Source organism: Nannospalax galili, unplaced genomic scaffold (assembly GCF_000622305.1).
Source record: "Nannospalax galili isolate Female #2095 unplaced genomic scaffold, S.galili_v1.0 scaffold286, whole genome shotgun sequence".
NCBI classification, from domain to species: domain Eukaryota; kingdom Metazoa; phylum Chordata; class Mammalia; order Rodentia; family Spalacidae; genus Nannospalax; species Nannospalax galili.
This window is the reverse complement of record NW_008359442.1, coordinates 9,918,202-9,934,540: the sequence shown is the minus strand read 5'-3', so window position 1 is coordinate 9,934,540 and position 16,339 is coordinate 9,918,202. Positions and strand designations below refer to the sequence as shown.

Sequence of the window (16,339 nt, the reverse complement as noted above, 5' to 3'; positions counted from 1 at the left end):
TCCCAAAAGATGAACTCCAAATGACCAATAAACTTATGAAAAAAATGTTTAACTTCTTTAACCATTAAATAAACACAAATTAAAATGTAAGAAACATTAAATATGAATCTTTTTTTTCAAACCCTGTTAAACTTTTGGTTTATAACAAGGAATTCTAATCTTTTAATACCCGCCCCCCAACACATACCCTGTAAAACTTTTGTTTAGGAAAAAATCCTGATGCATTCCCAAACCTGTTGGCTTGGGATGGTGAACTCCTTCTCCCTGTTGACCAACCCTCTTCCCCTCCTCCTTTATGCTGATTCCATTAATTAATTAATTAAATGTATTTATTTTTATTTTATGTGATGAGTGTTTTGCCTGCATGTAAGTAAGTGTACCATATGTGCAATGCCTGTGGAATTCAGAAGAAGGTGTTGGATCTCCTGGAACTGGAGTTGCACATGGTTGTTAGCTACCATGTGGGTGCTGGGAATGGAGACTGGATCCTCTGGAAGAGCAACCAGTACTCTTAACTGCTGATACATCTCTCCAACCCTTGCATTGATCCTTTTAAACTAGCCAACCTGTAAAGACTATGAGGTCAGATTCCAGCCAATATGGAAAAGACATAATACTGTTGATTTAGAGATAAAAACCTATCAACCTTTCAGGTCATGTGTGACCCACATGCCATTCTGCAAAAGTAAAAGCTGTCCTACCAAGTTACCTTTGCTTTGTCCGAGTGTTCTTTGTACGGTACCAGTGGGGTCCTTTGGCCTCAGATTTTATTTGTAACAAAAACTACATTGAAATTTCCTCTTACCCCAGTCAAAATGGCGGTCATTAAGAAAGTCAATAAGTAACAACAAATGCTAATGAAGATATGGATAAAAGGGAATCCTTGCACACTCAGTCCTTGAGTCTGCAAATCAAGCACTTTACTGACTAAGCTATCTCCCCAACCTGATTTTGGTGGGTTTTGAAGTTATTTGTAAAGTGTTGCTAAGGAATTTAAATTATGTCAAAGGGTAGTTCCTAAGGCAGTGGACAGGATTACAGCTGAGGTAAAATCTGGATTGAGAACTTGTACAAGTCGACCAGATAGGAGATAGCAAACTTGCTCAGAAAAGCAGCAGGATGCCCACAGGATGCTCGTCTATCCACAGAGAGACGTTCAGAGTTGGCACAGTTCTGCCATATACCCTGAGATGTTTTCCAATAGAGGATTTCCTCTTTGCCCCCCGAATGCTTCCTTTACAGGGACAATAGGCAGGGAACATTTCTGCGAGTGTGTGTGACAGTGGGTGTTCCTTGGTAGAGAAGCGGCCTGTGAGAAAAGAGTCCTAGAGTTCAGCAGTTGATAGGATCTGCTCTTCTATTGACTTGATGCAGACCACCTTAGCCAGTGACTCCTATTATCACAGCCAGGAGGAAGTCAGCCTCCAGGGCTCTCTGAACTTAGACTTGTTGCTCATGTATTGCCAGCCAAAGACTGTGTATTTCCCTATACCCTTTGCATCTTAGTGTAGTCACACTGTGAGACTGAAGACTATCTATCTATCTATCTACCTATCTATCTATCTATCTATCTATCTATCTATCTATCTATCTATCTATCTATCATCTGCCATCTAGCTATCATCTATCTGTCATCTATCTATTTATAGTACATATATATGAAGAGAGAGAGCCCAGAAATGAAAAGCGCTGTTCCTCATCTTGCTTTTTATTCATGCAGAGTGGACTGAAGACATAACCACCAGCCAGCTTTAGCCAGGTAGATCACTGCTAATAGATCTCCAAGGCTGGGCGTGGTGGTGCTTGCCTTTAATTCCAGCTTTTGGGAAGCAGAGGCAGGTGGATCTCCGTGAGACAGAGGCCAACCTGGACTACATAGTGACTTCCAGGCCAGCTGGAACAGCAAGACCCTGTCTTGAAAAGACCAAAATTAACAACAATAACAATGATAATAATAATAGCTCTCTAATACACTATGCTCAGTGAAAGAAAGAAGACACAAAATGCTGTGTGCTGCATGAGCCAATTTACTTGCACTTCTAGAACCTCTTCTAGACTAACCTCCAATGATAGAATGAGATCAGAGATTGCTTTGGATGGGTGCTGGCTGGGAAGGTACAGGAATCAGATTTCTGGAGGCGGAGGATGGAAATTTCTGTCTGAATATGAATTTTTGGAAATGGATTGAATGGTATACTTAAGATCTGGGCATTTTACTGTCTATAAATTATAACTCAATTAAAATTATATTTATTTATTGATAGAACTTGGGAAAATTAATAAAATACTTTTTTTTTGAACTGAAAACCCTTTTTATGGTCCTACTGAAAAACTTAAATAGGAATTGGTGTAAGTTATATGATGTCCTCCAACAAGTCTTTTCCTCTTTTTTTTTTTTTTTCCTGACAGAGTCATCCCACGTAGACTAGGCTGGCCTTGAACTTGTGATCATCCTATCTCATTCTCCCAAGTGCTGGGATCATGGGCCTGTACCACTACACCACCATACCTGGTTCACTCCTTCAACAATTTTGTCAGAAAAACTATATAGCTTCTTAAATAAGAAATCTTTGCTGTAGGAATCACAGGGTTAATTATAATGACGATTCACATTTTGTGAACTATATATTAAAATATGCTTTTTAAATTTCCCTTCTCTGTCACTCTCTCATTTTCCTGTCTCTCCCTGCTCTCTCTTTTGTGTGTGGTATGTATGTGTGTGCACATGTGGTATATACATGAGTATGCCAGTGCACTTACCAGTGTGTGTACTGGAGGTCAAGCTTGGATGTCTTCCTCTATCACTCTCCACCTTATTTTTTGAGACAGGCTCACTCACTGAACCTGGAGCTCACTGCTTCCGCTAGACTAGCTAGCTGTGTTGTGAGCCCCTGGGATCCACCTGTCTCTGCCTCCTAGCACTGGGTTACAGGAGCATGCCACCATGCCCAACTTTTCTGTGGGTACTGGGGTTCAGGTCCCCATGCTTCCACTTTACCCATTGGGCAATTTCCTGAATCCCTCTTTTGGTTTTCTGAGACAGGGTCTTGCTATATGTAATCATATATGCTGGATAGTTTTGATTGTTGACTTGACACACCTGGGTAGAGGGAACCTCAATTGGTGAATTTCCTCCATTGAACTGGCCTGTGAAGCATTTTCTTGATTATTAAGTGATGTGGGAGGGCCCAACTCACTGTGGGTGGTGCCACCCCTGGGCGGGTGGGCCTCTGTTGTGTAAGAAAGCAGGTTGAGCTTGGGCCAGGGGAGCAAGTCAGTAAGCAGAGTGTCTCCATGACCTGTACTTCAGCTCCTGCCTCCAGGTTCCTGCCCTGGGTTCCCTCCTTGGGCTCCCTCCATGATCAACTGTGACCCAGAAGATGTACGCCAAATAAACCCTTTCCTCCCCAAGTTGGTATTGGTCAGAGTGTTTTGTCATAGCAATTGAAGGCAAACTGGAACACCATAACTTTAGCCCAGGCTGACCTTGAACTCGCAGCATGCCTCTTGCCTCAATCTTTATTCCACTTTTAAAATTAAATTATCAACCAAAATTTTGTCTCCGTTTTATGTCATTGAATAAATATTACCAAGAACTCACTGTATGCTAAGTATCATTCTCAGTGCTTGAGACATGTCAGTAAACACAACAGAAAGGAAGGAATCTTGACCCTAGAGAATGCACATTCTCACATGGTGAATAAGGGCTGGGATGTAACTCTGTAGTAGAGCTCTTATCTGATATGCACAACAGACGAGGGAGTGGGTTCAGTCCCTACAACACGCAAATACATATTTAATGTAAGACCATAGAGAACGGCGAGGATTAGTAGTGAGTCACGCTAAACTTTCAGTAATATCTGGAGTGAAGGGAAATTGGGGAAGTGGGTATCTGCAGAAGAGTATTCCAAGCAGAAGAAACAGCTGAGGTGGAGTGTGGTTGGTAAGTGCAAGCCAGTGGGAGGTCTGTGTGGTAGACAGGCCCACAGTGAGGTCTGAGGGAAGTGGGGCCAAGCCCAGTAATGGTTTGCTGGCTTTTTCCTGCTCTGCTTTCTTCCCACCTCCAATTAGCCTGAGTGGGTGTGGGGACTGTGCCGGAGTGTGTAACTTCCTTATTTGCCTCTCTAGCTGCATCTGCCTTGATGTCCCACAGTCACAGAATTCCAAACACTCAGAGCTATCTTTCCTCCTGCGTTTCCTGGATCTGTCAAGACCATAAAAGTTCTATATAACCAATCACTCCAGAAACTTCCTTCTCTCTCATACCCTAAAATCTTAGCAGTTCTGTGTGTATCAGGCTCTAGAAGTCTTTCATTTCCTGATCTTTACTGCCTGTCACCATCACCTCTTGCTGGCTTTCTGCCACAGAATTCTTTCTGACCTCGGCTTCTAATCTCTCCCATCTCAGCTATCAGACTGACCTCTCTCAAGCCTAAGTCTGATTTCATAACTTCCTAGCTATAAAACCCCCCCTTAAACCTCCTGGCCTCAGGACAAAGCCCGAGGGTAGCTCTTAGGACCCTTTCCACCAGGATCCCACTATCCTTGCTTCCATCTCACATCACCCTAAGCTCCAGACACCCCAGACAATCTCCAGCACATTGAATTTTCATGGCTTGGTAAGTATGTGGTGCTGAGGACTTAACCTAGGGCCTCAACATGAGGAGTTTTACAGCGTAGTGACCTCCCAGCCCCACTATTTCTTATCCCTGTGATCATTAATGAATCCTTCAAGATCAGACTCAAAGGAACTCTGCCATGCTTCTCCACCCATCCTCCCACCTTCCCACCACTCAGGCTCTTCTCCATGCCCCCAGTGCACTTACACACCCTCTGGCTTTGCCCTTACAATTACAAGTGTAACCACATCACCACCAAATGCCCCCACCTGCTAAGATGCATGGCCTCTGTGTTCCTACCACACCATACCTGTATTTCTTATCCTACTTAGGAGCTCATACAAAGCTCACAGGCAAGTCTAGTCAATGCCCCTGAAGGTCTGAGCTGCTCCACTTTGTTTGCTACAATGAGCACAATCTTCTATGACGATAACCATGTATGCGTTATGTGGAGAACTAGGACTTGAACTATCTCCCAAGTGCTGAGTTTCACATGCTATCTATCCCTCCTTATATAGATGGAGCTCAATATTTCGGTAAACATGTATGTATATTTAAAGTTTTAAAAGCCTACTATATACATACATGTTGCACAGATATATATATAACTGTGTATTTATGAATCTAAGATGTAGCTTCTATATGGACATATCCACATATTTAAAAGGGGAATCCTAGGGCAAGGGCTTATATAGCTCAGTGACTGTTTGTTTAGCATGTACAAGGCCCTGGCTTCCTCAGTACCATGAAAGAATCAAACAAACAAACAAATAAACAAAATGAATAAAACTGAAGTCCTGTATATAGAAGGTTGTTTTTACATGATGTCATTTCTGCCAGTAAATATTTATAGGTCTTGATGTTGCACAAATATGTAACTATATTTATTAGTATGTCTATACTATTAAATAATTTTAGGATGTAAGAACTACTAATCAGTTACTTTTAATACTAATAAATCTACATGCATAAGTATAATTTTAAAGTCTTGGTAATAGCTGATAAGACAAAACAATGTCTATTATGCTATGTCTACAGACACTTCCTGAAGGAAAAGACATTTCTACAACAAATGGTGTTTCCCTTTCCCCAGTGAGACCAAAGCATGCTCACTGTCTCAGAGACTAGTGGTAAGCTTGTGTCTGCAGGGATGACAGGGTTGGGAAGAACCTTGGTTGTTCTCCCCGTAGTCCTGAGCGAAGGGAGATTGTGTTGAAAGGCCTCCCCAGTTCTCTCTGAGGCTTCAACAGACTCTGAGGGGTGGTGGGGGCGAGCGGCACCTGCGCATCTGCTCTTGTCACGAAGCTTCCTGGCTTCCTTTTGTGATCAGCCTTTCCAGGACAGGCTGTGGCAGATGGCTCATTACCATAATGCCCAGAGCTTTAGAAGGTCCTCGGTACAGACTCAGGCGTGACCAAGCCAAGAGCAGATGCACCGAATGCGGCACGCGGAGCCCACGTTAGGCTTTCCCCACACACCCACTCAGACCTTTCCAGAGGGAGGTTAATGGCACCGCTTGGACAGATGGCAGAGAACAGGGGGAAAGCCCTCCCGCCCAGCTGTAGAGTCTCTTTTCCAGCCTAATAGCACAGAGCTGACATAAAGCTCATTGTATCTTTCCTGCTGGATTTGCCTTGAGAGTGCCACTCTTAGCCCGAGCTGCTGGGAAACTCAGTTCCTAAATTAAAGAAGTGTGCAGCAGTCTGAGTCTGCAGAGTGCCTGGATCCTGACCTTGGCAAGCATCTTTCCAATAGCTAAACTTCAGGAAGGCAGCCAAATGCCAGGCCCTCCCTGGTTGACACTAGAACTGAGCCTGAGAGTTGAGGGATGTAAGAGGCTCTTGTTTATCCTAGAATTTAACATCAAATCATCCCAGCCACTCAACTGATGTCGACCTTGAATGCTTAGAGCTGAAAAAGAAATATGAGTGAAAAATAAAAATAACAAAACAAACCTCCTTTTAAAGATGGATCCAAATTTTTGCTTCAGAAAATCCTTTGAGGGGCTGTAAGATGGCTCAGCGGGCAAAGGCACTTGCCCACCAAGTCGGATGACCTGAGTTTGATCCTGGGCCCCACATGGTGAAAGGAGAGAACTGATTTTCTCAAGTTGTCCTTTGACCTCCACTGGCAAAATAAAGGTGCTGTGCTGTTAGGCTGGAAAAGGGAGGTGGGGGCAGAGGGATCAGGAGTTCGAGGCCAGTGCTGAGATTATAAGCATACCACCTTGAATGGCTCTAGGTTCGAATTTCCATTCCATGGCCTTTTCAGGGCTCTCAACCAGAACTTAGTGTCCTGGGGAGGGATGGGCTCCAGAACTCCTGTCAACGAACCCTACTTTCTTTGCTTCCTTCCCAAGTTCTAGCCTGCGGAATAGTACAGATTTTCTTTTTTAACCATAGCTTGTATTCATTGCTGTAATAGTACCCTCTGATACAGCAATCTTCAATGAAGTCAGCTCTATACAAAAGGATTCTGTACGACTCAGTGGTGGTGGGTTGTTTACAGGAATCAAGAAAAGGGTGGATTTCAAGCCTGGGTCTACATAGTGAGTGATAGAGGATGCATGGACAGAGGGGCAAAATGACCCCCAAACAATTAATTCTACAAAAGCAGGAAATGAAAACTAAAATTGACTATGAATTTGCCCTTGGGCTTTATCAGAAATATTGAGAAAGCACTGAACTTTAAACAAATTGAGGAATGAGTCAGTCTTGTGTAGCTATGAAGGGCACAGTGACCTGCTATAGCTAGATATTTTAAATTATATCTTTCTAAAATATATACATATTTGATACATCTAAAAGTACAGAGCCTTTCTAAAATATATGAACTGGCCTTGAAAACTGGACCTCTGGTTTCTTCCCCAGAGTTTGATGCCTTTCTTGGTAACTCAACATTCAAAGGTTCTCCATCTAGAAACTTGCTTTCCTCTTTCCAAACTAGGTTCCTACCATAAGGACAGTTTCAGAGGTAGCACTTCTGTGTCCAGACTAGTGAACATCGGTCATCCCGGGACACCTCACCTCCTGCCTGTGATGGCTCATGGGTCTTGTTGCTTCAGGCTCTGACCCTCAGTGTTGACTTCCTAGAGAACTGGGACTCAGTCCCTCTCTGTTCCCTGCCTCTTGGGCACAGCAAGCACGTGATGTGGGGGGCTTCTTCTCTACCCACAGCCTGGCCAGGCCCTTGGTATGTATGCCCCCTCCCCATTCTAGTCCTTATCTAGCTTTGGCTTAAGGCCTACCCCAGGCTGTGGAGCCACTTCTTAGTCCTGGGCCTAATAAATTCCATTTCCTCCTGGGTTGTCCTCAATGAAGACGCCTAAAAAGTCCCTGGGGGTAAATGCCACTTTTTTATAATCTTCCCTTTTAAAATTTTCAGTTGATTTTCTTGTTCCTAGCAGAGCTGGGGAATTGAACCCAGGGCTTTGTACACACAGACCATGCTATATCGCTGAGCTACAGTCCAAGCCCCATTGCTATTTTGGGGGGTAAAAGAAAATAATCAGAGTGACTTTATGTTTTCTAGATCTTATTTGCAATGCACCAGACAGTCCTTCCTGGTGCTCAGACAAGTGCATGTTGAGTTCTCCCCCCAGTCAAAGCCTTGTTTTTAGCAAATCCAACATCCATTTTCGTCCATGAATCGAAAAAATTGGTCTTCATTATTGCAGTAAATGAATTTCTGGTCTTTTCTATTCCTAGACCTTCCACTTCCTGAAAAAAAATCTTTGTAGTATATCATGAACTCGCTTGTATTTGGGAAACTGAATTGAATGAACACTGAGCAAACTGTTAACCTAAATGTTCTATATGCAGAGAAACATTGGCATTAAACTATTTGCTATAATGCTTTCATAGGATGAAGAACGCCTGTATATAGACATGACTTTTACTCAACTTTGGCTGAATATCCAAAACTTTGTGGAATATTTTATGTCTGTGAAAGAGAGGGGGGAACTACATAGTTCCCTATGTAGCCTAGGAACTCCCTATGTAGTACAGGCTGGACATTAATGCCAAGTTTCTGCCTCTGCCTCTGCCTTCCCGACATGGGTACTCTCCTATGTCTTGGAACTTTTGTGTAGTCATGGATGTCTACTGTGTGTCAAGCTGCTCACTCTAGTGAAGCACGTCTTATGAAAAGGCTCCTCAAACTTCCTTTAGAGTTTATGTCCACAGAGACCTGCTTCCACATTAATTAAGAGGCCGTTCAAGAAACTCAGAACGCACTCATGACATGATTATCATTTTTCATTATTGCCTTAATACGTGTGAGCTTGGTTCCCATTGCTGTATTCTCCCCTTCATATGCACTCCATTTGGCAGTGAAGGGGACTGAACTAGGAGCCTTGCTCATGCTAGGCAAATGCTCTGCCATTTAACTTCACCCTCACCTTCTCCCTTGGAACTGTGAAAAAGGAAAAAATCTCTTCCAAAGCAATAAACCATGTGGTCCATAAACTCATACTTTGTTCATCCTATTTTAACCATATACAGCATGAAAACTGAGTTAATTTTCTTTCTCCCCCATGGACCTGTTGCCTTTGTCCGGTGACCATGTCCTTTACTCAGGTTTCTAGCCAGTCTGTAGCCATGTTTCTCAATGAGCCCTTAGAGCACTCTCAGCCGTACTTCGATAAGATGTTTTTTCTTTTCTAACAGCTTCTCTCAACACTTTTTTTCCCCCCAGCATCACTTCCTTCCTTGGTCCATGTTTTTCCCTAACACGGGTCCTTACAATTGAAAGAACCCATGCCCTTGACTTATTATAACATAGCGAGGGAGGAAAGATCTTGCCATTTGAGGACTCTATAACTGAGTCTATAACTATGAAAGAACTGGACTGCAGGAAGATTAGTAGGAGAAAAAGCATATTATGTGCCTGGAACATTGCATAAAAGAAATGTGACTACTCAGTAATTGGGGTGTCAGCCAGCTTTCTGTGTTTATAACACATACTTGAGACAGCTAGGCATGGTTTCTTACACCTGTAATCCCAGTATTGGGAAACTGAGGCAGGAGGGTTGCCATGAGTTCAAGGCCAGCCTGGGCTACAGTGTGAGACTCTTCCCCAAAAACGAATGGTCTGGGGGGATAGACGAGTTGGTAATTTCTGGCCATGCAGGCATGAGGACCTGGGTTTCACCCTTAACATCCATGTAAAAAGCCAGGCATGGTGGCACATTTGCAATCTTGGTATGGGGATAGGGGAGGCAGAGACAGGTGGATCCCTGGAGTTCACTGGCCAGCCAGCCTAGCCTAACTGGGGAGCCCCAAGTCCCAGTGCAAAGCTCTGCTTCAAAAAACAAGATGCAGGCTAATAGGTCACTCAGGCAGTAGTACCTACATACAAGCATGGCGTCTTGAGTTTTGAGCCGCAGGATCCATGTAAAAACCTGGTGTGGTGGCATGTGCCTGTATCCTGACTCTGGGAGGTAGAGACAAAAGAATCCCCAGGGCCCTGTGGCCAGCCAGTTGCCCAACTGGTGGGTTTAGCTCCAGGTTTAGCAAGAGACTGCCTCAAAAAGCAAGATGGACAGTGACAGAAGATGCCCATCATTGGCCTCTGATCTCCTCATGCATGCACACACATGTATACATGTACCTGTACACACTTATATGCACACATGCATATGCATGCAACACACACACACACACACACACACACACACACACATGTCCTAAGATAAGCAGTTCCTGAGGAACAACACCCAAGGTTGACCAAGTGGTCAACCACAAGCACATGCACACACATGAACCTGCACAAACGAATGAACATGCACACACACACACAAACCAAATAAACCCCACAAATATCTGATACAATTAGCTTAAGTAAAAGAAAGGTTGGGGCTGGAGAGATAGTTCAGCAGTTAAGAGCCCTTGCTGTTCTCCCAGGGGACCTGGGTTCAAGTCTCAGCACCCATATGGTGGCTAACAACCATCTATAACTCCAGTTCTAGGGTATCAGACATCCTCTTCTGGCCTCCACAGACATTGCACACACATGGTGCATTTACATACATGCAGGCAAAACACTCACAGACACAAAATAAAAATAATAAGATATTTTTTAAAAAAATTTAAAAAGCCAGGCATGGTGGCTCATGCTTTTAATACCAGCACTCAGGTAGCAAAGGCAGGTAGATCTCTGTGAGTTCGAGGCCAGCCTGGTTTACATAGTGAGTTCCAGGTCAGCTGGGGCTACAGGGAGACCCTGTCTCAAAAACACCAAAAATAAATAAATAAATAAAAAATAATAAAAATTAAAATTAAAAAATTAAATAATAAGAAAGGTTTATTTTGGTTTACAGTTGAGAAGGTTCCAGTCCATGGACAGTTGGCCATGTGACACAACTTTATGATTGTGGTGAGGCAGGTGGCACATCATAGCAAGGAGTGGGGTTGGAACATAGCTGCTCATCTGAAGGCCAACATGAAGAGGAAAGAGTGCGTCCTACAATTCCCTTCAACGACACCCTCCCCCAGTGACTGGAAGATCTCCCATTAGGCTCTCTATTAGCTTCTTTTCAGCTGTTGTGGTAAAACACCATGACCAAGGCAACTTATAGAAGGAAGAGTTTATTCATTCAGCTTACGGTTCCACAGGGATAAGTCCGTCATGGTGGGGAGGCATGGCAGGAGGCAGCCAGAGCAGAAAGCTGAGAGCTTACATCTTCAAGCTGTCACAGGAAGCAGAGACAGAGTGGAAGTGGGCAAGTTATATACTCTCAGCCCTGTCTGGAGTGACGTGCTTCCTCCAGCAAGGCCACACCTCCTAAACCTCAGCAAGCATTGCCATCTATTAACTCGGGTCAAGTATGCAAATACTTGGAGCCTATCGGGGACACTTATTTAAACCATCACAGCCCCAATGTCTGAAAGTTTACACTACTCCCAATAGTGTCAGGGGAAGACCAAACCTTTAACACTGGGGTCTTTGAGGGACACCCCAGATTCAAACCACAACATTCAGTGAGATCTAGAAGTGTATAGTCTATCTTCAGAGCAGAGGGGAGATATTGGCAATTTGGAGAGAGTAAATGATTTAGAGGAGGGATAAATGGGTCCTGAGAGCAGCTGACACTTGTGGCAAAGTCTGTCTGGGCCTAGTGTAGATCTTGTCTCCTCTCCTGTGGTATGAATTCATCTTCCCTGCTGGATGAGGTGTCCAGGGACGGGTCTCGCGTAGCCATTTCCCCAGAATTGAGACTTCCCTCCAGGGAATGTTCCATGAGACCCCAGAATAAACAAACTTCACCTGTCTGGTAAAGCTAAAACTTGCAAGATTCACAAGTACCCCTTCCCAGGGCTACGGAAGCAAAAGCTACTGCTGGGGAAGGAGACTGACCAGCCAAGAGACTGAGAGATGATTCTGGGATCTGTGGAGCTGCCTGCAAGTCATGTGGAGAGCCCCTGGTTGTGGCTTCCATGAGTTGTCACCCATGTTGGTTGGGGTGGGCTTTTCAGGGATACAGCTGTCTGTACCCATAAGTAATACCTTACCCACACTCCTGTAGGAACCCCAATAAAAACTCACTGGTTCACCAAGTTGGACTTTGGTAGAATTGTTACGTGGATCTGTTGTGGGTTCTTTATCTGAGGTGATTGTGTGTGTGTGTGTGTGTGTGTGTGTGTGTATGTGTGTGTGTGTGTGTGTGTTGTCCTGTTTTCTCAGGAAAAGTCTCATACAACCAGGGGTTTATGACAACTGCATTCTGTTTGGAGGACCTGACTTTATAAAAAAAATCAGAGAAAACACCCTACATTTGATAATTATACATTGTATAACTGAATTAAAATATCTTACGGTACCCTATAAATATGTACAATTATGTTAATTACAAATTTAAAAAAACCCTTAAGTCATCAACTCAATCTCAAGTATATCATTCATTGCAAGTAAACAGTCTAGTTAAGTCTACTTTAGTGAAATTAGAATTCCAAAATTATCAGACAATAATAAAATAAAATCTTCTATGCTTTCGACAAGAAATTCATCTGAATCAAAGACACCAAAAGTTGAAAGTAAAAAAACATAAAAAATAGGGCTGGAGAGATGGCTCAGCAGTTAAGAGCCCTGACTGCTCTGGCAGAGGATCCAGGTTCAATCCCCAGCACCCTCATGGTGGCTAGCAACCATCTGTAACTCCACTTCCAGGGGATCCAATGTCCTCTTCTGACCTCCACAGGCATTACATGACATGGCTACACTTACATGCAGCCAATACACTCATACACATAAAGTAAAAAAAATAAAAAATAAAATATTTTTTAAAAGACATTAAAAACAAAGCCAGGAAAATATTAAGTATAGAAAGCTGGTATAGCTATCTTAGTACTAACCCCAGATGTTTGTTACCTATAAAGAAGTTATTGCTTGAAAGGAGAGACATTTCATTGACAAGGTACACATTCATGTAAACAACCCTAATAAAACTCATTGAGTCACAGAAAAACAGAAAAAAAAAAAAAAAGACATGAAAATGAAAGGGAGGAGGGTAGTTGGGAAGAGGAAGGGGATCAACAAAAGTGTGAATGGAACAAGAGAGGGTAACCAGGAGCTGGAGAGCTGGCTCAGCAGTTAAGAGCACTGGCTGCTCTTGCAGAGGACCCGGGTTCAGTTCCTAAAAGACATATGGTGGCTAACAATTGTCCATGATTCCAGTTCCAGGAGCTCCAAAGCCCTTTTCTGGCCTCCACTGGTATTGCATGCATGTTGTATGAATGCAGGCACCTAAAAATACATTTTTAAAAAGTCAAAAAAAGAGAGAAGGTAACAGAGTGAATATATTCAAAATATATTATGTACATGTATGAAAATGTCATCATGAAATCCATTATTATCTATAATTAATATGTTAAGAAAAATATTAAAATATTAAAACATGCTACTATTACTAAGACAGGCAGTGTCCCTGCACGGTAAAAATGGAGCTGCCACAGCTCAGGTGTGTTAGGGCACGGCTCTCATTTTTCTTCTTCTCTCTCTTTCTTTCCTTTCTCTGTGACCCAAGGTGTCCTACAACTCATGCTTCCCCTGCCTCAGGATATTGTGATCACAAATGTGTATCACTATGCTGGTTTAGGTTCTTACTTTTAAAAATAATCACTCATGGAAATATGTAAATATATATGTGAAAGTCTAAAAAATTAAAAATTTAAATATAAAAATAGTCAACAGAATAAATATTAATGGATATACTAAGCATTTCTAATATGTTATAATTAAAGTTAATTCACACAAAAATATCACTCATTCAATATTTTTTATTTACTATTTTTATTTTATGTCTGAGTGTTTTGCCTATATGTATGTAAGTGCACCTGTGTTGTATAATGCCCACAGAGGCTAGAAGAGGTGTCAAATGCTCTGGAGCTGGTGTTATAGATGTTTGTTAGCTGCCATGTGGGTGCTGGGAATCAAACCTGTGTCCTCTGGGAGAACAGCAACTGTGCTTAACCATTGAGCCATCTCTCCAGCCCTCAATTCATTCAAATCATCATAAAAGAAAATAAAAGCTGGCTAGGTGCTGTGCTAAGTTGAAACATGCTCCTTGCTCTCAAATTTGCAGTCCTGAAGGAAACACAGATGATCAACTGCACAACAATTACAGCACAGTGTGGTGAGTGCTATGGCAGAGCTTCAAGAACATGCTGAAGGGAGGTGTTTATGTGCAATTTTGGGGGGGGGTGTAAAAAGTATTTCTGTGGAATTTTGAAGTGTGTTCTACTCAGTCACCTGTTGGATGAGTTTACCTGACACACATGTTGGTCCACTGCTCCTGACTCTTGGCAGAACACGTGTTCTGTACACTTGGGACACAGAGGGCAAAATAAAATTAACTACAGAGAGTAAAGTGGGCCTGGACCTGGAACCATCATTGGGTTGCTGGCTGGGTAGCAAGGGACAGAAGGCTCATCAGCCTTAGGGTTGCCTGGCAAGAGAAAAAGGATGGAAGGAAAAACTGCAGGGACCAAGGAATGCCCGAATATCCAGGAAGACAGGTAGGCAGAGTGTAGTTACATCACTGGTGGGAGGGAGAGGGACTTAGGGAGGCAGAACTCGCAGCGACAGCCATGCTTCCCTTCTTAGAAGGTCTGGCATCCCACGCCTGTTGGGTATCAAAGTACAGGCAGCCAGGAAGTTGCAATGTCAGTGTTCAGTCAGTAACAGCATTGAGCAAAGGGGGGCAGGCTTGAGGTCTGGTGGGATTAGTCTGATTCCTTTAACTCTTCAAACAGGGGCAGGGAGAAGTCACTGGGCCCAACCATTGGAAGAGGGAGTTTTGAACTGAGGACACTACAAGAACTTTATCATTTTAAGCCCCGCCATGCCCACTCCAAGGTTCTTCGAACTCGCTTGCAAGATGGAGTTCATCCATGCCTTTCTCTCAGAAAGTGCTTTCTCACTACCTGGAAAGCACTGGGTACTGGGCTGGGGAAGAAGGAATACAAAGGATAGCGGAGTGGGGCATTGAGAAGGCAAGTAGAGGTCCCAGAGAGAAATTCATGACTTCCATTTGCTGATGACCAGCTCTGCCAGTGTGCCCCGGGAGTTCAAAGATGGGCTCCACCCAGCTGGGAACCACTGGGCATAGCCAGTGCTCTCTATAAAATATCGTGTAATGACTGGCTGGGGTTAATCAAATATAATGCCCAACCCAGACCTATTAAATTTCACCACAAAAGAGGCTTTAATCAGCCTTTTATCAGCACAGGGCTCTGGACTAAGAAGACTGCTTTTGTTTGCCTGTATAAGAGACAATGGGAGAGGCAGGCTCTGCCTGCTCTCTGCAGTACAACAAGGGAATTGTCTGCTAACAACAGATCATTCAAGGCCAAGGGAGAGGAAAGGCAGAAGAGGCTGCATGAATCTACAAAAGTACTCACTGTTAATGGTCGCGGCTCCTCATGTTTAAATTCAGGCCACATTCCTGCTGGAGCTTCCAAAATATAGGGAGGACAGAAATAAAAAGACTCCAGTGTGCTCGGTGTAAGTCGATCCGGTTTTGGCCCTCTGCAGGACATTCTTGTTTGCTGCTTGCTGAAAGGAGAAAGGAAAACTGACCTTTGGTTCTGTAACCAAACTCAGCTCACATCACCGAGGGTTGGATGTGCTTCATAAGAATGGGGATTGAAGTTATGAGTCTAGGGTCCAGGCCAGACTGTACCTGCTTTCAGCCCCAGCACCTTGGGCACTGTAGAAAGAATGGGAGGGGACGGGACATAAAAGGCAGAGAAGGGAGAGAGAAAAAGAGGGAGTGACATTTAAGTCACCCAATTCTATTCTGTTTGACAAATATTTGAGTACTATTTTGGAAGGCAGGCTGGGACATCAAATACAGAAATATACAGTTACAAAATCTCCCTTTTTCCACTTAGAATCAGAGAATGCTGAAGCTAAAAAGGTTTCATATTATCTTGCTCTATACTGAAAAGGTCTTCAAATGAGGATGTGGGTTTAAAAAAAGGAAAGGAAAGCAAGAAAGCTGGGAAACCCAGCTCCGTCTTTGTTCAAATTTTAGTATGATGATGGTATAGCCAGGAAAATGTGTCATGTGTCACTGGAGGAAGACTGATCATCTTGCCTGGGCATCTTACCTTGAGGAAATGAAAGCAACAAGAAACAAAATGGCTTGTCCAGGGTCACATGGTTATTTATTGGTAGCGGAGAGATCAGAGCCCCATCTTCCAAAGCCCCATCCAGGACTC

General features: G+C 43.3%; 1 long non-coding RNA gene across 1 annotated transcript in view; it reads right to left on the bottom strand.

Moving 5' to 3' along the window:
- LOC115068434 overlaps positions 1 to 15,894 on the bottom strand; it is a 30,830-nt gene extending 14,936 nt beyond the window's left edge. The window contains exons 1-2 of the long non-coding RNA XR_003847782.1: positions 15,799 to 15,894; positions 15,518 to 15,671 (exon numbers count right to left, since the gene is read on the bottom strand). This is a non-coding gene — a long non-coding RNA (uncharacterized LOC115068434). The remainder of the gene's footprint in view (positions 1 to 15,517; positions 15,672 to 15,798) is intronic.
- Positions 15,895 to 16,339: the final 445 nt, after the last annotated feature.